Below are 25,539 nucleotides of genomic sequence, written 5' to 3' on the forward strand. Positions count from 1 at the left end.
AGGAAGCATTGCATTCACAAAATCATCCGTGTATTTATTTTGACTGCATTGTCAACGGAAGTATTCTTGTAAACTATTATTTACGGTGATTGTCTATATGTAGAAATCAACAGATGTTGAAAACATTGAATTTTAAATATTCATTTATGGTATATCTTTTCAAAAGAATGCAATGTTTATAAAACGTATCATATAGAGGTCAAATGCCTCGCTATGTAATCATATGTTATTGTATTCGTCCCTATGGATTGGGTCGGGTTATTTCATGTGGTATCAGAGCAGTGGTCTTTGCGAACCAGGTCTGCATTAGTGTGTCTAACTGATAAGTCGTTGGGTTGCATTAGTGAGTCTGGACTTCGACCGTGTCTGCATGTCAAAATATTGCTTATCATTTTGTGTCGAAAATCATCTACTTATCATCTGTAGGAAATTACCTGCATATCATCTTAAGTCTAAACACGTCTTACTGCATTCATTGCATGAATGGTGTATAGACAAAATTCATATCTTAGCGTATTTGCTAATTCATATCTACGCGTATCTGTTACTGTAAACTTTGTCTGACATATTCCGTAAATCCCTCCGTAATCTATGAGATCTTTTGTTCTATATATGTGGATATTCTATATAATTAGAATACCACCCGATAGCCAGAAAATCATTTCATATCGAAAAATCCTTTATTCAATCATACGAAATGGAACTCGTCACTAGTTGAAGTCCCTCGGATTCCGATATGGAATACCACTCAAGCTCCGAAAGCAGTGTGACCGGAATGGATCAACCAATAAGTCATCATCTATTTTGGATGGATTGGGGATGGGTTCGTAGCCTCCTCAATCATTGGAGACAAGAAGAAGGTGATCCCTTCCATCCACTAAATTGCCCTCTTGGCGATGAACCTGAAGCACTTACCGGCGAACCTGTTCGAGAAACCATTTTCTCTCTCATTTCCAGAGTATCTCGTCACGATTATATACTACATCAAATTCTAGATTTTATTTATCCGCTCGTCCGAACCGACAATCACCCCGGTGTAATAGAAGAAGTCAACGAGCTTCGCACTCGGGTAGTGGCTTTGGAGAATACGGTACGAAGGTTACAAACACCATCAGCAGCATCAGCAGCATAACCAGTACCGTCAATAACATCAACATCGCAAGCCTCAATACCCTAAGCACCAGCAGCATCACCAGCATCAACGTTATCACCATCATCAACATCAACATCAACAGGATCATTACCACCACCAACAATCACATCCGCATCACACGCCTCAATATCACCATCCGTACCTCGGATATCAACGTCACACGCACCATAGATACCAAGAAGTACCAACAACAACAAACGATGAAGTATTGATTCATAACTTCATCGGAGAAACATTATATGGTAATTATGTAATCTCTAAAGACATAGAGATTACCTATTTCTGCCTTAACCATAAATCAGATGAGTGGACAGAAATGATAAAAGGAAGAGTAGAAACCCCGACAAGAATGATGCGTAAGGTACAAGCTAGACTTGTTTTACCAACAGCATCAGCAGTACCCTTAGCCTCACCAACACAGTCAGTGCTGTCAACATCGTTAGAATCGTCAGCAACTTTGACATCACAAGCTCCACCAGTTCAAGAATCACCGTGGACATCATCAATAATGCGTATATTGCATCAACAAGTTATGAAGTATTAACTCATTCTTCTGAAGAATTTATATAAATATTTTATATATATGAATTCGGAAACCAAAATAAATCTTTTCGTACTAAGCTATTAAGTATGAATTGAAAAAGGGTAGATACTACTCGTTTAAATTCATACTACAAATATGCAATGATGTACGTCCTTTGTCAGCATCTTAATCATCGTTAACTACAATCCCTGTTTCAATTCAATGAATTTTGTTTTATAATAAACCAAGTGTATTATTCAATAATATGTTTGATTTTACACTTTCATCTTCAATGTACTCGAAGCTTACTGGGAAACAACATTCATATCTTGCGAAGTTAGTAAGAGTTCAATGAGTATCAGCATGATTAACTAAGAAAATATATATAAGAATAAATAATGAAGTATTGATCCATAACTTCATTAATATTCTGTGAAGAATATGTGGTTCCTAATCGTTTTAGAGATTACTTATTCTAGCTCAAACCGAAAATCAAATGAGTCTAATATTATATTGACTTATTAAATTCATGATTACATCTGAAGAAGATATATATGTACATATATTTTCATAAAGATTGTAATAAAATTCTCTGGTACAAAACATTACTTGTGAAATTTTTTTTAACGGGTAGGTAATACCCGAGAGATATATAAATTCACAATTAATATGATTATATTCTTCGACTCTGATTCAACAATCATCAACTATACTCACCACCTTCACAATAATATACATTCTTTCATAGAAATCAAAACAACCATTCTCATCCAAATTTGATTACGACAAAAAGAAATCCAAGTCAAGACTTAACAGAAGACATCACTCTTAGGACTCTTACATCTTTCAAAACTATACTTTGACTTCAAAAATATGCTAGAACATCATTCGATTCTTGGAACCCAGAAAAATATTTGTATCATTCAAAGTCGTAAAACATCATATGTATATTAACAATTACAATCTATGATCAAACCATTCGAAATTCCTGAAGACACTTCAAATAATGGACAATCGAGATGATGATCCAACCACACATTACCCGCAGTCTTGCACCTGAAAAGCTCTCGAAACCAAGGACATAATTTAACACGTATCCGCGTTAAATCTCTTAGCATTTATTAGCAAAAATAACTTTGCGATTCCTTTTCAAAATAGCAAATTTTGTCACAGTTTCAGCAAGTCAACCTCGACTTTCCATTCGAAGTAGCCTTATTATAACCTGTAATACATACGATTACCCTTTTGTTACCAGGGAACCTTTTATATTCCACGACATTATCAGCAGATGTACCAGCAACTCATTACCCCTTTGGTGGAATCAACAATTGGTATTTTGAAATCTCGCAGCATTTCTATTTCGGCAGTTATATATATATATATATATATATATATATATATATATATATATATATATATATATATATATATATATATATATATATATATATATATATATATATATATATATATATATATATATATATATATATATATATATATATATATATATATATATATACAACGTCTATCCCCAAGAATTACATATTTCAAATGTGAAGTTTCTGAAAAATGCTCCAGTCTACGAATTAGTGCTATTAAGTTTTGGAAAAGACTGATAAAGTGGTAAAGACAGTAGACAACAATTACGGTCAGAAGTTTGACAATAAAGAATAATAGATTGGAAAAGCTCGAACGAAAAATTTGGTACTGGAAAACGGATTGAGCAAAATATAAAGGAGGTCGTGGAAAATCACAATGACGAAATCTACCTTCAAAGGATTCAAAAGATTCAGTGTCTGCTGAAACCGTTAGTAAGAACCTTACTCCTTATTCTAAACCTTCACAGACAGATTTTCCACGTCATTCCCTGATCTTAGATATTCTAAGATATCATCGTATTTTTCATTATAAATATCTCCGATATTCCTGAAGATATATTCCAAACTATCCTCATCAAAAATCATTTATCTCTTCACAATATTTGCGTTACAACATAAAAGAAACTGTGTTAGTTTCTAAATTCTGAAAAATTCGAGTTTAAAATATGAATGTTTTGAAGTAGTGTTGGAAACTGAAGCATGAATTAGTATAATATAATGACACTTGATCAACATGATTATATTACAGTAATTCATGCTGAGTTTCTAAATGGAACATAATGATTCACAGATCATAACGTCATCATGTGCCATGTTACACAACTCTTACATTCTACCCAATCTCCAAACATATTAAGAACATATCTCCTTGATAATTCTATCTTTTCGGACATTCTGGTAACTTACCAAATCAAGATCGTGCAATTACTATTTCCTTCTTAGAACATTAACTATGTTTATTTCAAAATCCATACCTACGAATTCCGGACCATTATTCGTTTGACTCGAAGTCGGGAAGAGGAAACAGAAGTATGGGACTGTTGAATATAAAAGAAAATATAAAGCTCGACAACAACAAATAAATTACAAACCGTGTATATCAATACGTATTGCAACGTAAAGGTAAGGGAGAATTAACAATACTATAACCCCAAGGTAATAGTAGAAATAAATAAAATCCTCCGGAGGTAGATGAAAAAGAAGAATGACAGAGATGAAAGTTAAGAGTATATCCAGGATCAGTACTGGATGAAGCATACTGATAAATATTTTAAAGTATGAATTAAGGGAGGAAGAATAGAAGGTATGAGTTGTAAGGAAATGAAGGGAGGTGGATTTATAGTAAAAGATCCGACATAGCAATCAAAATAGATGATCGCATTTAAAGCGGATTCTAATTTCCTTGATTATCGAAGAATCAAATCTCATTATGAAGATTTTACTCCAAATCTCTTGAACTTGGAAATCAATCCTATCTACGTCAAAAGATATGACGAATCTATACCTACTCATTTCACCCTTTGGTGATAGCCTCACTCGTACTTTTCACAAAAATCAAGTTGCTTTATCAATATTACTTGATGATAAGAAAACTCTAATTTCCAACTCGTATACGTCATGAAAACATTCTTATTGTCAGCCATGACCATCCCATTCAAATTTCGAGACGAAATTTATTTAACGGGTAGGTACTGTAACGACCCGGATTTTTCCAATCGTTTAATACTTATGAGATTAATATTTACATAAATTAAACCTTACCAACATGATAAACAATCCAAATTATTGAGACTTGTGTTTTTGAAAAGAGTTTTACACAACGTTTGACAGTCCAATTTGACCGATGATATCACGAACTATATAACATACGATAATTATACGTTTGTGTATATATATATGTATTTATATATATTTAACATGATCTAAGGATGATTTAACATCTCATTGTGTACTAATGACAATGAGTTATTATAAGTATATTTTAAAACTACTAACTTAAGTTTTCAAAACGATAACTATACGTAACATTCTTTGATATATATACTTATAACCTATAATGCTTATACATGTATCGTATATATAATGTATTTAATCACTTTTTAAGGACTTAAATACATAAAACAATATAAGTATATTTACAAAAGATAGCTATATTTGAATTCTCATTCCGTTTCCTCAGGATTTCTATACGTATATCTAGGGTATATGTACCCGTATCATACCCAGCTTCTATATTTATTTACTATTAGTATATACACATCAAATCAACATCCTAATTAACATTATTACTGCCCTAGATATGAGGTAACTAGGATTTGTCAAGTAGCATGAATTATTATTAAGAAAACAAAATTAGGAATCCTTTTCTTTCTTTATAAACTAAAAACGTTTTTATGAATGAACACCATTTCTTCACTCCATTTTTTTTCATACCTACACCCTCATTTCTCTCTCAAAATACTCCTAACTTCATACTTGATCATCTCTAAGCATTTTCCCCATCATTTAGCTTCAATTACAAGCCTTAAACACTATAAGAAAACTCTTTCAAGAACATATCAAAATAACCACCCATTTGAAGAAGTATACTTCCAACCTTTTGATCTAACTCCACCACTCTTTGATTCCAAGATTTTTTCTTATCTCTTACAGTAACTTTGTCCAAGTAACTTGAGGTAGTAACCTTGTTCATAATCTTGTTCGATTCATAATTATATAGCTATCTTATTTTATGTTGTAAAATTTTAACAACAAGAACATAGTTTGAATGATTTCAAACTTGTTTGCAAACTAAATAGATCCTTCTAACTTAACTTTTAAAACACTTCAAGACCTGTAATATATCATAATGATATGCTAACTTAACAAGATATAACTTGGTTTTACAAAGAACACCTTAAAAACTAAATCTACGCCGTCGGAGTGCAACCGGGGGCTGTTTTGGGTTGGATAATTAAAAACCATCTTGAACTTTGAATTGGAAGTTCATGTTCTGGAAAAATGATATTTATTATGAATATGTTAACACATAAAAATTTCATGGTTTGACTCAAAGTGTAAGTATTTTTAGAAAAATGATCATTAAATGTTGTTTTTATGATGGAAAATGATCACTTTCATAAGTTTTACCAAAGTTTGACCTATAACTTGTCATTTCGAATACAAACTAAGATATTTTCAGTTCATATTCTTAAAATTTGACACGATCCAAGGAAGTGGCAAGTTGAACCAACAAAAACGGAGTTGTAATGAAGAAACTACGACTAAAACAAGATTGGGTATCCGAAGCTAGTTTAGCTACGAAAATATTTGGAGATAAAGTAAATTAATCATATCTTTTCTAATTAATATGATATTTTATATATAATTACTTATGATTTGATTTTATATATTTCAGGACCACCCGTAAACAACATGAGAAGATTAATCATAAGACCTCATGATTGTACGCAACACGTCATTTGACAACACGGTACTTTATGTACGCAACACGTCATTTGACAACAGGGTACCATGGGTCGAGATTAATTCTGATCAATACGAATACGATGGGGTCTTTATTTATTTTATTGAGCAACTAATTGTGGACCACTAACATCGGACTGCTAACTACGGACTAAGAAAATATTAAAAGTATTATAAGTATATATATATATATATATATATATATATATATATATATATATATATATATATATATATATATATATATATATATATATATATATATATATATATATATATGTAACGATTACTTGAAAAGAAAATATGTTGATATATTATATATATATATGGTTAGGTTCGTGATATCTATCGGAGACCAAGTCGAGTTAAATACCTTCAAGGCAAAAGTGAGTATATAATCCCACTTTTAAACTCTAAATATTTCGGGATGAGAATACATGCATTTTATGATTTACGTTATGGACACAAGTGATAAAAAAATATATTCTACGTTGAGTTGTACCACTGGCATACTTCCCTGTAGCTTGGTAACTACTATTTACATGTGGTATTGTAAACGCGAATCCTGTTGATAGATCTATCGGGCCTGACAACCCCAACCGGACTGGACGACCAGTATTCAACGGTTGCACAGTACTTCGTTTCGGTGACTACACTTGGTACAGTGTAGTGAGATTTCATAATAAAGGGAATATGCGACGTTGATTAAATGTTAAGTATGGTTATCAAGTGCTCAACCACTTAGAATATTTTTATTAAAACGTTTATGTATATGAAATCTTGTGGTCTATATTTATAATGCTGCTAGCATTAAACCTATATCTCACCAACTTTATGTTGACATTTAAAGCATGTTTATTCTCAGGTTCCTAGAAGTCTTCCGCTGTTTGAAAATATGTTAGAGAAACCATGTGCATGGAGTCATACATGTTTTATTCGAGGAAGCATTGCATTCACAAAATCATCCGTGTATTTATTTTGACTGCATTGTCAACGAAAGTATTCTTGTAAACTGTTATTTACGGTGATTGTCTATATGTAGAAATCAACAGATGTTGAAAACATTGAATTTTAAATATTCATTTATGGTATATCTTTTCAAAAGAATGCAATGTTTATAAAACGTATCATATAGAGGTCAAATGCCGCACGATGTAATCATATGTTATTGTATTCGTCCCTATGGATTGGGTCGGGTTGTTTCAAATAAGAAATCCCTAAAACTATTAGGATCCACATATTCTTCGCAGAATATTGATGAAGTTATGGATCAATACTTCATCGTTAATTGCTGTTAATACTCCTTGGTATCCATGGTGCGTATGATGTTGATGTTCGTGGAACAGATTGTGAAATTGAGGCTTGGGATGCGGATGTTGCTGTTGGTGATGGTGGTATTGTTGATGTTGTTGAAGCTGGTACATTTTGCATCATATTTTTCAAGACTACAACTCGGGTGCGAAGCTTGTTGACTTCTTCCATTATTCTGGGATGATTGTTTGTCCGAACGAGCGGATGAATAAGGTTTAGAATTTGAGATCATAGCGAGATATTCGGTAATGAGGGTGAAAATGGTGTTTCGGTTTGGTTTGCCGGTGAGTGCTTCAGGTTCTTTGCCAAGAGGGAAATTTGGCTGGTGGAAGGAATCGCCTTCTTCGCGTCTCCGTTGATTAAGTCGACTACGAACTCATCAGATGAATTGGGGATGGCTGATTGATTGATTCATTCTGGTTACGCTACTTTCGGAGCTGGAGTGGGACTCCATATCGGAATCCGAGGGACTTGAACTAGTTGTGAGTTCCATTGCGTACGATTGAATAAAGGATTTTTTTCGATATGAAATGATTTTGGATATCGGATGATATTCTAATTACATAGAATACCTTTACATAGTACAGAAGATCCCGTATATTATGAAGGAAATTAAGGAAACGCGTCAGATAAAGTCTACAGTAACAGATACGCTAAGATATGAGTTGGCAGATACACTAAGAAATGAATTTTGTCTATACACTATTCATGCAATCAATGCAGTAAGATGTGTCTAGACTAAGAATGATAAGCAGGTAATTTTTCGACAAGAAACGATAAGCAAAACTTTTGACATGCAGACCAGGTTCAAGTCCAGACTCATTAATGTAACTTAACAACTACTAGTTCGAAGTCCAGACTTACTAATGCATCCTAACAACTACCTGTTAGACACACTAATGCAGACCTGGTTCGCTAAGACCACCGCTCTGATACCACATGTCATACCCCGTCCAAAATCTTCCGAACGAATACAATAACATATGGTACCATCGCGATGAACGGACCTCTATATGCCTTGAACGACTCCATGTAATGTCTCTAATATGAGTTAATGCATAGCGGAAGATTTCTTTCATACCTGAGAATAAACATGCTTTCAAGTGTCAGCCAAAAGGTTGGTGAGTTCATCAGTTTATAGTAATCATTTCATTTTCATCATTTTAATAGACCACAAGATTTTAAATATTATAAAACGTGCAGAAGTCCCATTCCAACTGCACAAAAAATATCTTTCATATGAAGAACACCTAGTGAGGATTCAAAATATAATAGTAACCATCTGTGCCGGTCTTTCACCCCACGGCTGAATACATGTGCCTTCAAAATATAGAACCTCTATGCCGGTCTTTACACCCCACGGCTGAACACATGTTTATAAAATATAGGCCAACCGGTGCCAAAATGTCGTAAATAATAAACCATCCACCCGGCTCGGGAGCTCATATGCTCTAACGGAAACCGGGGGCTAATGCGTGTCATAATAATCAACGCCAATCCCAGATAATTCTATCATAGAATGCAGTTAAGGTACTTGTGTCTATTATGTCAATCATTTATAAAAGCGCATGTATTCTCAGTCCCAAAAATGTAAAGAGTAAAAAGGGAATCAAATGAAACTCACCATACTGTATTTTGTAGTAAAAATACATATGACGTCATTTAACAAGAGTAGGGTTGACCTCGGATTCTCGAACCTATATTATTCATATATTTATTAACACATAGAATTGTAATCGAATAAGTTTACATATTTTTTTTTATTGGTGATATACTTGTTATATTTAATAATTTATAGGCTTTATTAATTAATTAAGTATGTTTATTTTATATACACCTTTAAATAAATAATTAATATTTATTTATAAAAATTTTAATATAGTTATATTATGTGTATTAAATATATTTTTAAGTAACTAATATTTATATGATAAAATAATATTGATAATAATAAATAAAAAGTTGTTTCCTTTTATAATAATAATAACAGTTCTTATGATAATTTTTACTAACAAGGATTGTTTTAAATAAACTGATAGTTTTTCTATTAATGATTCTTTTAAATAATAATTTGTTGTAACAACAATAATAATACTAGTAGTAAAAATTTATAACAATAATATAGTTGTAATAATAATAACAATTATAATTATAGTAATCATGTTAATAATAATAATGATAATATTATTAATAATACTTATAATTATAATACTAATAATAATAATAATAATAATAATAATAATAATAATAATAATAATAATAATAATAATAATAATAATAATAATAATAATAATAATAATAATAATAATAATAATTCTACCTCAAAAATAAGGTTCCTAAAAAGAATTGCCACAGCCCAGACTCGAACCCATGACCTCTCGCTCCCAGACAACACCCTTAACCATACCACCATCTGCTTCTTTCTAATTTATTTCTCGGATTAAATTCTTTTAACCCCTATCTGACCGTATCCTTCTTCATCATCTATATAAAAAAAAATTGCAGCTCCCCAGGCTCGAACCCGCATCCCTCTCGTTCAAACCAACACAACATACACCATTCCTCTATCGATCCATTTTTAGATTAAACCCATAGCTTAATTGTTTTATCATGTTGATAGCTCACAGCAAAAAACCCATTTAAATAATTACTTGAATCCACAAACACCCCAAAAACAAATCGGCCCCATTTATTGGAGTTTGAAACTCGATCAGAAATAAAGGGTGAGTAATGAAATAGCAACGCATGTGGCCATAAGGTTTCGAACTGCAGCAACATCCTAGTATTCGAGCATCATCATCATACACATATCATCATATATCATTATCATATCCAATACCCTAATTATCTTAATCACCAATCTTATCGTCATAATCATCATTACTTAATCTATCATCATAACCACTATCACGTAATCATCATAACCTCTTAATCGTTTCCTTATTTTCATAGTAACGGTTGTATGATAGTTCTAACAGAAACAGTGAGCTACCCAGCCGCAGAAGTAATTAAATAAAAAATATGTCATAGCTTGGATGATGAATGATGGTGGGCTTGTGATCAGGTTCGTGGGCTTGTGTTGGCCCAAGTCATAACCGATGGCCCAACAACAAAAATTAGCTAGGCCCAAAGTAAAAATGGAGGATCTCAGCACACCTTATTTCAATTCCAACTATACTGCCTACTTGTAGTAACAATATAATAAACCTAGGATTCATTCATTAACTGGCCTTACTAACATTACATCATCCCTTTACTTTGTTTTAAGTAAAATTGCTGGATTTGATATTAATATTAAAGCCATTCAAGAAATTAACATCCAAGCACTAAAGGTATTTAGATGATTGCATCCCTTACTTGTTTGTCGGCCATCAATTTACAACGTGTCCCACAATTATATATTTATCCCTAAGGCTGCTAGATCAATGCATATTAATATCAATGCATTAACCTTTTGTATTATTCGTTTGTCTTGAACACGGACATGAATAAATAAACAAAATGTAGTAACAACGAGTATGGTGATGGTTTAGAGTGGTTTTGGGAGGCGATCACAGCTGTAACAGAAGTATGATAGTTGTTGTAGATGGTCGATGGTGTTTTAAAATAGAGAAGTATCGTGAGTTATATAAATGGAAGAGAGAGATGAGTGAGAGAGAAAAATGAAAGAGATGAAGTTACCGTGGTTACAGTGGTGGTGATGGGTCGGCTAGGAGGAAACGAGAGTGATGATATGTGGATTAAGATTCGAGAGTAACATGGTGGTGGCGTGATGGTGGTTGCAAGATTTCTAATGGTGTCATGGTGATCAAAAAGTGATTCGTGGTGATGAACTGAATGGGATCCGAGAAGAATTGTGTGGGTTTCAGTATGATTGTGGTAATAGTTCAAAGGATGATCGATTGTCTTATAGCTTGATATGGTCGACAGGTAGATTCGTAAAGACAGAAGAAAAAAAATGGAAAATAAAAGGTCGATGAAGACTGCTAACAGATTTTGGATTCTTTCAGTTGTTTGAATCCTTGATTGGTACGATTTTGAAGACTGAAAATCAGTTCACAACAGTCTGACAATGATATGCAACAGAATACCTAGTTTCCTGTATTTATACGTATATAGTTAACTGTATATACGTTGTATATATAACTGTATATGTACTTGTATATAAGTATTTTACTGATTACATAATACGTATTTATCTCATATTTATTTAGGTATGTACCGTATTTATATACTTGTATATAGTTATATACGTATTTATATATAAACCTGTATTTTGTATATGTATATATATTTATATATTTATATATATATATATATATATATATATATATATATATCTGTATTTGTATAATTATATAGTAAATGTATATATATATATATATATATATATATATATATATATATATATATATATATATATATGTTAAATATATAATGAATCATAATAATAACATTAATTATATGAATTTTAACATCTATTATTTATGAACAAATAATAATAACAATAGAAAATAATATTAATAATAATACTAATATTAATAACAATATTAACAAGAGTGATAATAATAAAGTAATGATAATAATATTGATATATTATTTATATTTTAACTTATAATAAATAATATATTAACTTCACACTATAATATTATTTATTAAATATTATATATCACCATATATTAATAATTATTAATAGAAGTCATATATAGACTTTTAATAATATATATGTATAAAAATAATTTATTTATTCTATTTGTTGTTTCACATATTTAATCCCTATTGATTAAAGCATATTTTATTAATTCACTTGTATTTGTATATATATTTACATATTTATTACACACAGTTGTTCGTGAATTGTCGGGAACAGTCTAAGGTCAAATGGTTATATGAACATCGTTTTCAAAATTTTCTAAACTCAACATTTCATACGTTGCTTATCATATCGAAATCATATAAAGATTAGGTTTAAATTTAGTCGGAAATTCCCGGGTCGTCACATCTAGCATGTTGCGCGAAGAGGGTAAGTTGTGGTGGGACGATAAAATCAAATTATATGGTGAAGAGCAATGCATGTGCTTGACATGGGAGGAGTTTAAGAAGGAATTTTTCCAAGAATACCGAACTTCTTCTGATCTTGATAAAATCCGGGACGAGTTGCACCATTTGCGACAAGGTTCAATGGACTTGGTTACTCTCAAGTCTACCTTCTTGGCAAAGACTCGTTTTTGTCCGGAGTACGTTGGTGATGATCACAAGTTGATGCTAGATTTCTACCGTACTTTAAGTGATGAGCTATTCGAACTTTTCAAATAAAAAGAACAAGAAAGGCTCTGAAAGCGTTAATAGTGTGAAGAAGGGTGCTTCTGGAGGTTTCGGACCCACGTGTTATAATTGTAATAAAAGAGGGCACATCGCCCGTGATTGTACCAAGGCGACGACCAAGCTTACTTGTTTTAATTGTGGTAAAGAGGGACACAAGAGGCCGGAATGTCCCGATTTGAATAATGATCATGTGAAGAAGTTGGAGAGAGCGGCGGGTACGGCTAGGGGTCGCAATTACTTGATGACCAATGATGAGGCCAAGCAATCCAATGAAGTTGTTTCAGGTACTTTTATGGTTAACTCTAATCCGGTTGTTTCAGGTACTTTTATGGTTAACTCTAATCCGGCAAGGATCCTATTTGATAGCGGTGCAAATTTGTCGTTTGTATCTCCAAGATTTGTGCCTAGACTTAATAGACCGTTAGCTAAGTTAAGTCGTCTGGTAGAAGTCGAAATAGCGGATGGAAAGACGGTGCTAGTGGTTGATGTGTGTAAAAATTGTGATGTCGTTTTTGGTGCCAAAAACTTTAAGATTGATCTTATCCCGATGACTTTGGGCGATTTCGATATCGTTGTTGGTATGGATTGGCTCGATCATAATAGAGCCGATATTGCATGCCATGAAAAATTTATTCGTGTAAAGGCCCCAAGTGGGGGAGAGTTAATTATTCACGGTGATAAGCGTAGAAGACTTGTGCCGATATGCACTTTTGCACGGGCACGTCGTCTCCTCGATAGTGGTGGCATGACTTTTCTTGCCCATGTTGTTGATACTCGTGATGAGCCACCACCCATTCGTGAAATTTCGGTGGTTAGTGAATTCGAAGACGTTTTTCCGGACGAGTTACCGGGTGTTCCGGCGGAAAGACAAGTTGAATTTCGCATTGAGTTGGTTCCGGGGGCTACCCCCATTGCTAAAACTCCTTATCATTTAGCGCCGACGGAAATGCAAGAGTTGTTAAATCAAACCCAAGAGTTGCTCGAGAAGGGTTTTATTCGACCGAGTGCTTCTCCATGGGGCGCTCCAGTTTTATTCGTAAAAAAGAAGGATGGTAGTATGCGGATGTGCATCGATTATCGGGAGTTAAATAAAGTGACGATCAAGAATCGTTATCCATTACCTCGGATTGACGATTTGTTTGACCAACTCTAAGGTGCAACGTATTTCTCTAAAATCGACCTACGGTCTGGCTATCACCAAATGTGGGTCCGTGAGGAAGATATCGAGAAAACGGCTTTTCGAATGCGTTATGGGCATTTTGAGTTTGTGGTAATGCCTTTTGGTCTTACAAATGCACTGGCGGCATTCATGGATCTTATGAACCGAGTGTGCCAACCTATGTTAGACAAGTCGGTGATTGTGTTCATTGACGACATACTAGTCTACTCGAAAAGTATGAACGAACATGAGCATCATTTGCGCGAAGTATTGAAGACGTTACGAAAGGAGAAGTTGTATGCTAAGTTCTACAAATGTGAATTTTGGCTAAGGGAGGTTCAATTCCTTGGCCACATTGTGAACAAAGACGGTATTCAAGTAGATCCTGGGAAGATAGAGACGGTGAAGAGTTGGGAACGACCGACTACGCCTACGGAAATCCGAAGTTTTCTCGGATTGGCCGATTATTATCGTCAGTTTATCCAAGACTTTTCTAAGATCGCTTCTTCGTTGACGAAATTGACGAGGAAGAACGCGAGATTTACTTGGGAGAACGAGCAAGAAATTGCCTTTCAATTGCTAAAAGAGAAATTGTGTCAAGCTCCGGTGTTAGTGTTACCGCGAGGAGTGTAAGACATGACGGTTTATTGTGATGCTTCGTTAAATGGGCTCGGGTGTGTTCTAATGCAAAGAGGTAAAGTCATCGCTTATGCCTCTCGACAACTAAAGCAACACGAAACGAGATATCCGACTCATGATCTTGAGTTGGCGGCGGTTGTGCATGCGTTGAAAATTTGGCGCCATTACTTGTATGGTGTCAAGAGTACGATTTATTCGGATCATAAGAGTTTGAAACACCTCTTCAATCAATGAGATTTGAATTATCGCCAATGTAGGTGGATGGATGTGGTGAAAGATTATGATTGTGAGATACTTTATCATCCGGGCAAGGCGAATGTGGTCGCGGATGCATTAAGTCGAAAGAGTCATCACCCGGCGTTACGATTGGGATTGTTACGTATGATTATTACTAACGATTTTCTTGAAAAACTTGGTGTGTGATAATGCTAAAAACGAACATATATTTCATAGCATTATTCCTCAAGAAAGACAAGCTTTTAGTTGCAATTGTTCTATTTACAAGTGATATTCGTTTAAATAATAAAAGGTGAAGACAAAAGACAGATTCGACGAATTGAAGACGCAAACGACCAAAAAGCTCAAAAGTACAAAAGACAATCAAAAAGGTTCCAATTATTGATAAGAAACGTCTCGAAATTACAAGAGTACAAGATTCAAAACGCAAAGTACAAGATATTAAATTGTACGCAAGGACGTTCGAAAATCCGGAACCGGGACCAGAGTCAACTCTTAACGCTCGACGTAACGGACTAAAAATTACAAGTTAATTATGTATATAAATATAATATAATATATAATTAATTATATTAATTATATATATATATTATATTTATAAATAAAAATCGTCGGCAGAGAAAGACTCCCAGGGACTGAGCTGTAATTTCATTCTCCGCGACTCGCGGAGTTTGAAGGCAAAAATGCCGCGAGTCGCGGAGCCCCAAAAGTCGACTTTTCCTATAAAAGCAACCGAATTCTGATCGCAATTCATCAATCTTTTTTCTCCTCATTCATACGATATATATATATATATATATATATATATATATATATATATATATATATATATATATATATATAATTTATATTTTAATTTTAATTTTAATTATAATTCTAATAATAAGGGTATGTTAGCAAATGTTGTAAGGGTGTAAGTCGAAATTCTGTCCGTGTAACGCTACGCTATTTTTAATCATTGTAAGTTATGTTCAACCTTTTTATATTAATGTCTCGTAGCTAAGTTATTATTATGCTTATTTAAAACGAAGTAATCATGATGTTGGGCTAATTACTAAAATTGGGTAATTGGGCTTTGTACCATAATTGGGGTTTGGACAAACGAACGACACTTGTGGAAATTAGACTATGGGCTATTAATGGGCTTTATATTTGTTTAACTAAATGAAAGTTTGTTAATGTTAATATAAAGATTTACAATTGGGCGTCCCTATAAATTACCATATACACTCGATCGGACACGATGGGCGGGGTATTTATATGTACGAATAATCGTTCATTTAACCGGACACGGGAATGGATTAATAGCCACTAGAATAATTAAAACAGGGGTGAAATTACATTCAAGGGTAATTGGTGTAATTGCTAACAAAGTAGTAAAACCTTGGTTTACGCGCAGTTGATAACCTGGTGTATTCATTAAACAAAGTATTAAAACCTTGTTACAATTCGAATCCCCAATTAGTTGGAATATTTAACTTCGGGTATAAGGATAATTTGACGAGGACACTCGCACTTTATATTTATGACTGATGGACTGTTATGGACAAAAACCAGACGGACATATTAAATAATCCAGGACAAAGGACAATTAACCCATGGGCATAAAACTAAAATCAACACGTCGAACATCATGATTACGGAAGTTTAAATAAGCATAATTCTTTTATTTCATATTTAATTTCCTTTATTTTATATTTAATTGCACTTCTAATTATCGCACTTTTATTTATTGTTATTTAATCGCACTTTTAATTATCGTACTTTTTAATTATCGCACTTTTATTATTCGCAATTTCATTATCGTTATTTACTTTACGCTTTAAATTAAGTCTTTTATTTATTTAATATTTTACATTAGGTTTTAACTGCGACTAAAGTTTTAAAATCGACAAACCGGTCATTAAACGGTAAAAAACCCCCCTTTATAATAAAATTACTTAGATATATGTTTGTATTTTTATAAAAGTAAATTAATTTAGCGTTAAGCTTTGTTTAAAGATTTCCCTGTGGAACGAACCGGACTTACTAAAAACTACACTACTTTACGATTAGGTACACTGCCTATAAGTGTTGTAGCAAGGTTTAAGTATATCCATTCTATAAATAAATAAATATCTTGTGTAAAATTGTATCGTATTTAATAGTTTTTCCTAGTAAAATATAAACTATTTCGTATCCCTTAGCTTTGACATCAAGTATTTTTGGCGCCGCTGCCGGGGAACTCTTAAACGCCGAAAGCGCAACGCTAATATAAAAAAAAAAAAAAGATTTTTAGTTAACTTTTATTAAAATTCGTTTTTGTAAAAATACGTTTTAATTATTCAAAAATATAAAAAGAAAAACAAAAATATAAGTATTTTTAAGATTTTGTTAAATATTTAAGTTTTATAAGTTTCTTTATTTTTATTTTAGTTTATAAAAATATAAGTTTTATTTAAATATCTTTTATTTATATAAAAACAGAAAACAGAAAATAATAAAAAAAAATAAATAAAGAAAAACGCGTCGAATTTAATAAGCTGTCATCTGAATTTCTGAACCCCGCGACTCGCGGGGTTTTCTGCATTAATTACCGCGACTCGCGGAGTGACTCTGACACGCCGACAGAAGCCCTAATTCAGCATTAATTACGGTTAATTATTAATTATTATTATTATAACCCTAACTAATTATTATTATTATAATTACTTTTACTTTTTATTTAATTTATATATTTTAGTTAAATTAGTTTAATTAAATAAATAATATAAAAATAATATTTTTATAAAAATTGTAATTTTTACAACTTTTTGTATATTTTTATATTTTGTCCCTTTTTAATTGTTTTAGCGTAATATTTGTATTTTTAGCTCATATTTAGTTTTAAACTTAGTTTTTGCCATAGTTATTTTTACTCCTAGATTTTTAGGCTTTGCCGTAGAATTCCTTAAGTGCTTTTTCTTTAGACTAAGATTTAGATACTTTAGAATTTTGCGACGCCTTTTTAAGTTTTAGTTTCTTTTTAAGTTATTTCCATTTGGGATTTAGTTTTTCCTGTAAGCTTTAATATTTTTAGACGACTTTTACCTATGTATCAATTATCATTCCAATTAGTAATTTCAATTTGCGATTATAATTTTAAGTTAGTTGTAGTAATAAGGTTAGGTTAGTCAAGTATTTTTAAGTTTTTATAAGTTTCTTTTATTTTTCCGTCACCTTTTTTTTTTTTTTTTTTCAACCATTTTTCTTTTTCATCCTTTTTCCGACGAACTCTTTTTCTTTCTTATTTCTCGCTATTCTAGTTTTAGGACATAGATTTTTATTCTACTTCTTATCTAAATTTCTTAAAATTACGAAAATTTATTTTAAGTGGTTAAATTAATAGACAACAAAATTTTCTGGTTCGTAGTAATAGTTGGATTTGTACGTGGACCGGGTTATTGGAGCCAAACAGTCCTCAATTATATTGAGACCAAACGAATCCTGCCCCTCTGCTGCATCTTTTGGCTATTCGAAACGTGGGCAAAATCAGAAAAGTCTATTGGTTGGATAACTTATTATAATTTTTCTTTCCTTTTAAAAACTAATAGGATATTCAGTGAATGCACCGAGCAAGACGTTCATCACCTTTTGTACGTTCACCACCTGTAACTAGATCAAGACATTTAGCAAATATTACCGCCGTTGATTTTTCTTTAGAACCGTCATCCAGTAGACCAAGTACTTCAGTTCAAATTTCCGATAATCCATTTTTTGAAACCAACCTCACAATTGAGAATCCGGAAAATATTCAGGAACGGTTCGTAGATCCTGAACCATTAAACTTTCCTCCGGAGCCACCAATCATTCAAACAGAGATTGTTGAGGAACGAACCATTAAATCAGAATCATCTAGTGATACCGATTCAACAAATTCAATTATGGAAAATCTGGAACCTTTAAGTATGGAAGACCGAATGAGAGCTAAACGCACTGGCCAAGGTCACGCAATTACTCATCCAGACATTAATGCGCCAGATTATGAAATCAAAGGACAAATTCTACACATGGTGACTAATCAATGCCAATTTAGTGGTGCGCCGAAGGAAGATCCAAATGAACATCTACGTACCTTTAATAGGATCTGCACACTATTTAAAATCCGAGAAGTGGAGGATGAACAGATATATCTCATGTTATTTCCCTGGACTTTAAAGGGAGAAGCCAAAGATTGGTTGGAATCGTTACCTGAAGGGGCGATTGATACATGGGATGTTTTAGTTGACAAATTTCTTAAACAATTCTTTCCTGCATCTAAAGCCGTAAGACTTCAAGCAGAAATTGTTACGTTCACACAGAAACCAAATGAAACTCTATATGAGGCGTGGACAAGATATGGAAAGTTATTAAGAGGATGTCCGCAACATGGTTTAGACACCTGTCAAATAGTACAAATATTCTACCAAGGATGCGACATCACTACAAGAAAAGACATAGATATAGCAGCTGGTGGTTCTATTATGAAGAAAACCGAAACTGATGCTTACAAAATTATTGATAACACTGCTTCCCACTCACATGAGTGGCACCAAGAAAAAGACATCGTTAGATCATCTAAAGCAGCTAGAGCCGATTCTAGCCATGACTTAGATTCCATTTCCGCAAAGATAGATGCTGTGGAGAGACGAATGGAAAAGATGACTAAGGATATTCACTCAATACGAATTAGTTGTGAGCAGTGTGGAGGACCACATTTGACAAAAGATTGTCTCAGTATTGAATTAACAATGGAACAAAGAGAGAATATTTCATACATAAACCAAAGGCCTGGAAATAATTATCAGAATAATTATCAACCGCCAAGACCGATTTACAATCAAAACCAGAATTATAACCGAAATATTCCATATAACAACCAACAAGGTCCTAGAAATCAACAAGTATCCAATAATACTTACAATCAGCAAAGACCGAATTTTCAAAACAAACCACCACAACAACCCGATGATAAAAAGCCGAATTTAGAAGATATGATGACGAAGCTAGTTGAAACTCAAACGCAGTTTTTCACCTCTCAAAAACAAACCAATGAACAAAATGCTCAAGCATTTAGAAATCAACAAGCTTCTATTCAAAATCTGGAACAAGAAGTGAGTAACCTAGCAAGGTTAATAGGTGAAAGAAAACCGGGAAGTCTACCTAGTGATACAAACGCTAACCCCCGGAGTGAAACAGCTAAAGCCATTACCACAAGAAGTGGTACAACACTTAAACCACCTGAAATACCTGTAACTTCTGATGAAGCTATTCCTACTCCACCAGAACCACAACCTGATCAAGATAAGGAAAAAGAACCGGTAGTTGAAAAGGTTAATGAAGATAACACAGTTAAGGATAAACCTTATGTTAAACCATACCAACCACCACTTCCTTACCCGAGTAAAATAAAGAAAGAAAAACTTGAAGCCGAGCAATCCAAATTCTTGGATATGTTTAAACAGATAAATGTAAATCTTCCTTTCATTGATGTGATTTCAGGAATGCCTAGATATGCTAAATTCTTGAAAGATCTAATCTCAAATAGAAAGAAAATGGAAGAACTCTCGGCTGTTACTATGAATGCTAATTGTTCAGCAGTGCTGTTGAATAAGATACCAGAAAAACTATCTGATCCAGGAAGTTTCACAATTCCATGTTTTCTGGGTAGTCTTAATTCAATAGAAGCATTGGCAGACTTAGGTGCTAGTATAAATCTAATGCCGTATTCACTATACACTAAACTAGACCTTGGAGAATTGAAACCAACAAGAATAAGCATACAACTAGCCGATAGATCAATAAAATATCCTAGAGGGATAATGGAGAACATGCTAGTTAAAGTTGGTACTTTAGTATTTCCAGTAGATTTTGTTGTTCTGGACATGGAAGAAGATTCTCAAGTTCCTCTCATATTAGGAAGACCATTCTTAAACACGGCTAAAGCAATGATAGACGTGTTCGGTAAGAAACTGACCCTAAGTATAGAGGATGAGAGTGTTACCTTTTCAGTTGATAGAGCAATGCAACAACCACAATCTGCAGATGATACATGTTATTATATTCAAACTATAGATGCACATGCAGAATTATTAGAAGAATTTCCAGAATTACAAGGAACAGGAGAATGTTCTTTAGGAGAAGGTAATGAACCAATTGATGAAGCTGAAATGTTAGCTACACTTATAGCTAATGGATATGAACCAACAACAGAAGAAATTCAAATGCTAAAAGAAGAAGACAGATATCGATATAAATCATCGATAGAAGAACCCCCGAAATTAGAGTTAAAGCCACTTCCAAACCATTTGGAATATGCTTATTTACATGGTGAATCTGAATTACCTGTAATAATATCGTCTTCTCTTACTGAAAATGAGAAATCACAACTCATTTCGGTGTTGAAAGCTCATAAACCAGCCATTGCATGGAAGATTCATGATATTAAAGGAATAAGTCCTTCGTATTGCACACATAAAATCCTTATGGAAGAAGGTCATAAAACGTATGTGCAACGCCAACGAAGACTAAATCCTAATATGCAAGATGTAGTTAAGAAAGAGATTATTAAACTGCTAGATGCAGGTTTAATTTATCCAATCTCTGATAGTCCATGGGTAAGCCCAGTTCAATGCGTGCCTAAGAAGGGTGGCATGACTGTCATTACAAATGAGAAAAATGAGCTTATTCCTACTAGGACTGTAACAGGATGGCGTGTGTGTATTGATTATAGAAAATTAAATGACGCCACCAGAAAAGATCTCTTTCCCTTACCTTTCATTGATCAAATGTTGGAAAGATTAGCCGGAAATAGTTACTATTGTTTTCTAGATGGATTTTCCGGATATTTTCAAATTCCAATAGCACCCGAGGACCAAGAGAAAACCACATTCACGTGCCCTTATGGTACTTTTGCTTACAAACGCATGCCATTTGGACTTTGTAACGCCCCTGCAACCTTTCAAAGGTGTATGATGGCGATTTTTCACGACATGATAGAAGAATGCATGGAAGTATTCATGGATGACTTTTCAGTCTTCGGTGATACATTTAAATCATGTCTAGTTAATCTGGAACGAATGCTAATTAGATGCGAAAAATCAAATCTAGTTCTTAATTGGGAGAAATGCCATTTCATGGTTAAAGAAGGCATCGTTCTTGGACATAAAATTTCAAAAGAAGGAATTGAAGTGGATAGAGCTAAAGTAGATGTAATTGCTAAACTTCCACATCCCACCAATGTTAGAGGAGTTAGGAGTTTTCTAGGGCATGCCGGTTTTTACCGACGTTTCATAAAAGATTTTTCTAAAATTGCCACTCCTATGAATAAACTCCTAGAAAAGGATGCTCCATTCATCTTTTCAGATGAGTGTATCAAATCTTTTAATATTCTTAAAGAGAAACTCACTAATGCACCGATCATGATAACGCCAAATTGGAATCTACCATTTGAACTAATGTGCGATGCAAGTGATTTTGCAATGGGAGCCGTTTTAGGACAAAGGATTGAAAAACGATTTCAACCTATATATTATGCTAGTAAGACGTTACAAGGAGCACAAACGAACTATACAACTACTGAAAAAGAACTCCTTGCTATTGTCTTTGCTTTTGACAAATTTCGATCATATCCCGTTCTAGCAAAAACGGTGGTCTATACCGACCATTCTGCTCTTAGATACCTATTTTCAAAACAAGATGCTAAACCAAGATTAATCCGTTGGATCTTACTCTTACAAGAGTTTGATATTGAAATCCGAGATAAAAGAGGAGCAGAAAATCTCGCCGCTGATCATCTTTCTCGTCTTGAAAATCCCGAATTAGAAGTTCTGAATGAATCGGCCATACAAGACAACTTTCCTGATGAATATCTATTGAAGATAGATTATAAAGAAATCCCATGGTTTGCAGATTATGCAAACTACTTAGTTTGTGGATTCCTTGAAAAAGGATTATCGTACCAAAGACGAAAAAAATTCTTCAGTGATATAAAACACTATTTCTGGGAAGATCCACATCTGTTTAAAAGTTGTCCCGATGGAATAATACGCCGATGTGTATTTGGAGATGAAGCTAGTAAAATTTTAAACCATTGTCACACAGGACCAACAGGAGGGCATTATGGGCCTCAACTAACAGCAAGAAAAGTTTATGAAGCTGGATTCTATTGGCCTACAATTTACAAAGACGCACACCTTCTTTGCAAATCCTGTGATGCATGTCAAAGGGCCGGAAAAATAAGTCAACGTGATGAAATGCCACAAAATGTCATCCAAGTATGTGAAGTATTTGACATTTGGGGTATTGACTTTATGGGTCCATTTCCAAAATCTCATAATAATCTATACATACTCGTAGCCATTGATTATGTATCTAAATGGGCGGAAGCACAAGCTCTCTGATGTGAAGCGAGGTGTATATAAAATAGTTATTATTTTACTAGGAAAACACTATTAAATACGATACAATTTTATACAAGATATTTATTTATTTATAGAATGGATATACTTAAACCTTGCTACAACACTTATAGGCAGTGTACCTAATCGTACAGTAGTGTAGTTTTTAGTAAGTCCGGTTCGTTCCACAGGGAAATCTTTAAACAAAGCTCAACGCTATATTAGTTTACTTTTATAAAAATACAAATATATATATAAGTAATATTATTATTATAAAGGGGGGTTTTTACCGTTTAATGACCGGTTTGTCGATTTTAAGATTTTAGTCGCAGTTAAAACCTAATGTAAAATATAAAATAAATACAAGACTTAAATTAAAGCGTAAAGTAAATAACGATAATGAAATTGCGAATAATAAAATTGCGATAATTAAAAAGTACGATAATTAAAAGTGCGATTAAATAACAATAAATAAAAGTGCGATAATTAGAAGTGCAATTAAATATAAAATAAAGGAAATTAAATATGAAATAAAAGAATTATGCTTATTTAAACTTCCGTAATCATGATGTTTGACGTGTTAATTTTAGTTTTATGCCCATGGGTTAATTGTCCTTTGTCCTGGATTATTTAATATGTCCGTCTGGTTTTTGTCCATAACAGTCCATCAGTCATAAATATAAATTGCAAGTGTCCTTGTCAAATTATTATTATACCCGAAGTTAAATATTCCAACTAATTGGGGATTCGAATTGTAACAAGGTTTTAATACTTTGTTTAATGAATACACCAGGTTATCGACTGCGTGTAAACCAAGGTTTTACTACTTTGTTAACAATTACACCAATTACCCTTGAATGTAATTTCACCCCTGTTTTAATTATTCTAGTGGCTATTAATCCATTCCCGTGTCCGGTTAAATGAACGATTATTCGTACATATAAATACCCCGCCCATCGTGTCCGATCGAGTGTATATGGTAATTTATAGGGACGCCCAATTGTAAATCTTTATATTAACATTAACAAACTTTCATTTAGTTAAACAAATATAAAGCCCATTAATAGCCCATAGTCTAGTTTCCACAAGTGTCGTTCTTTTATCCAAACCCCAATTATGGTACAAAGCCCAATTACCCAATTTTAGTAATTAGCCCAACATCATGATTACTTCGTTTTAAATAAGCATAATAATAACTTAGCTATGAGACATTAATATAAAAAGGTTGAACATAACTTACAATGATTAAAAATAGCGTAGCGTTACACGGACAGAATTTCGACTTACACCCTTACAACATTCGCTAACATACCCTTATTATTAGAATTAAAATTAAAATTAAAATTAAAATATAAATTATATATATATATTACTCGTATGAATGAGAAGAAAAAAGATATGAAATTTGATCAGAATTCGGTTGGCTTTATAGCCAGAGTTGAAAATTGGGGCTCCGCAACTCGCGGCAAAATGCCCTTAAAACTCCGCGAGTCGCGGAGATATATTTACAGCTCACACCCTTGGAGTTTCTTGCTGCCGACGGTTTTTAATATATATATATAATATATATATAATTAATATAATTAATTATATATTATATTATATTTATATACATAGTTAACTTGTAATTTTTAGTCCGTTGCGTCGAGCGTTAAGAGTTGACTCTAGTCCCGGTTCCGGATTTTCGAACGTCCTCGCGTACAATTTAATATCTTGTACTTTGCGTTTTGAATCTTGTACTTCTGTAATTTCGAGACGTTTCTTATCAATAATTGGAACCTTTTTGATTGTCTTTTGTTCTTTTGAGCTTTTTGGTCGTTTGTGTCTTCAATTCGTCGAATCTGTCTTTTGTCTTCACCTTTTATTATTTAAACGAATATTACTTGTAAATAGAACAATTGCAACTAAAAGCTTGTCTTTCTTGAGGAATAATGCTATGAAATATATGT

This window comes from Rutidosis leptorrhynchoides, chromosome 5 (genome assembly GCF_046630445.1).
Source record: "Rutidosis leptorrhynchoides isolate AG116_Rl617_1_P2 chromosome 5, CSIRO_AGI_Rlap_v1, whole genome shotgun sequence".
NCBI classification, from domain to species: Eukaryota; Viridiplantae; Streptophyta; class Magnoliopsida; order Asterales; family Asteraceae; genus Rutidosis; species Rutidosis leptorrhynchoides.